Raw genomic sequence first — 1,847 nt, 5'->3', positions numbered from 1 at the left:
ACTGGCCAAGAAGTCTTGACAAATTTTGAAGATTTTGGAGAAATTTTCAAATGGAGCTTTTATCGTGATGCAAAATGGGCTTAAAGTGAGTGCAACGATCATGAAAACTTGCCCTAAATGGAAAGTCAACCATTTCCAAATTAAGTAACTTTTCCAATTCCTGATTAAATGATGAATCCATGATCCAACCTTGATCAAATTTCACATGTAGGATCCCCTAGGCATGGATTTTGAGATTCCACTCTAAAAATGCCAGGAGTTGACTTTTCTGACCCCACCGTTGACTTTTCCCAAACTGTCTGATTCCCGATTCCATTGATCAATTGAAGCACTTCTAGCTCAAATAAAGAGCTGATTTTTTATATGTAGACCCTTGTGGACATATGGAGGGCCATGGAAAAGAGTTTCACCCAAAGAATCAGAAATAAACTGATTTTATACCAAACCCTAGTTTTAGGGCAAAATGATTAGGAACTGATTGCACTGATTGCCAATGGATCTTTCTGAGATAATTGTGAATCTTCCTAGGCCAAGATGCCTGTCTAATCATGACATGGATGAGCTCCTCTACTTCCAACCAAACATTGCATGTTGCAGGTAGCCATGAAACCCTAATTTCTGATTAAATCCAGATGAACACTCTAATAGCTTTGAATCCTTCACTGATGAACTGAGGACCATAATAAGATACTTGGACCCCCCTGAGACCCTTGGGACTTGTATACTTAGAAAATGAAGTCTGATTCTAAATCTTGCTTTGTGTGGGCTCCTTCTGTTAAGGAGTGATCGATCAAAACTTGATCTCCATGTCACTAATATAGTATGCAATGAGTATGACCTAATATGATGCTAATGAAGTGTAAAACATAATCCCATGTTTCGAGGAAAAATGAAGGGTAAATTTTGGGGTATTACAGCCGGGGACCAATTTCGTCAAATTTCGTACCCTATTGTTATATCGTTTAGACTTAGGTTGTTACCTGCCGGTCAATGTGAAGGACTCGTAGCATCGGAAGCTTAGTAGATCCTCTGGCGGAACCTGAACGTTATGCTCGCGCACGCTTATTTTTCCATAGAATTAGGAGAGCTATGGCCGAAGATCAAAATCAAATACCTCTTAAGGATTTAGCCCAACCATCCAACGAAGAACCTAGTTCTAGTATAGTAAACCCAACCATCCAACGAAGAACCTAGTTCTAGTATTGTAAACCCAACCATCCCAGCTAATAATTTCGAACTTAAACCCTCCTTGTTGCAACTAGTGCAACAGAGATAATTCGCAGGTCTTGCTACTGAGAACCCAACCCAACATTTAAAAATCTTTCTCCAATTAGCAGACACTTTTAAAACTAATGGAGTTTTTCCTGAGGCAATCCGTTTAACATTATTCCCTTTCTCCCTCAGAGATAAAGCCCTATCATGGTTAGAATCCCTTCCACCCAATTCCATAACAACTTGGGAAAACCTTATAAAAGTATTCCTTGCTAGATACTTTCCCCCAAGTAAGACCGCTGTTCTTCGAAACCAAATAACCAGATTTACCCAAAATCAAGGAGAATCGTTGTTCGAAGCTTGGGAGAGATATAAAGAGCTGTTGAGAGCATGCCCACATCATGGTTTAGAAAATTGGTTAATCATTCATACCTTCTATAATGGACTTCCCTATAACACTAAGATGACCATCGACGCTACCGCAGGCGGCACACTGATGAACAAACCTTACCCTGAAGCTAGTGCCCTCATCGAAGATATGGCTCAAAACCATCAATCATGGGGAGTTGAACGATCGACATTTGAAAAGAAGGAAACCCAATGAGGAGTACATGAGTTAATCTCTATAGACATGA

The 1,847-nt window shown here is 39.8% G+C and overlaps 1 non-coding gene across 1 annotated transcript; it reads right to left on the bottom strand.

Annotated features, from left to right (window-relative positions):
* Positions 1-1,513: 1,513 nt before the first annotated feature.
* On the bottom strand, positions 1,514-1,620 carry LOC127108662 (small nucleolar RNA R71). Its single transcript, XR_007796186.1, has one exon. It is a non-coding gene; the product is annotated as a small nucleolar RNA R71 (small nucleolar RNA).
* Positions 1,621-1,847: the final 227 nt, after the last annotated feature.

The sequence above is a fragment of the Lathyrus oleraceus genome, chromosome 7 (assembly GCF_024323335.1).
Source record: "Lathyrus oleraceus cultivar Zhongwan6 chromosome 7, CAAS_Psat_ZW6_1.0, whole genome shotgun sequence".
NCBI lineage: Eukaryota > Viridiplantae > Streptophyta > Magnoliopsida > Fabales > Fabaceae > Lathyrus > Lathyrus oleraceus.
This window is presented reverse-complemented; position numbering and strand designations above follow the sequence as displayed.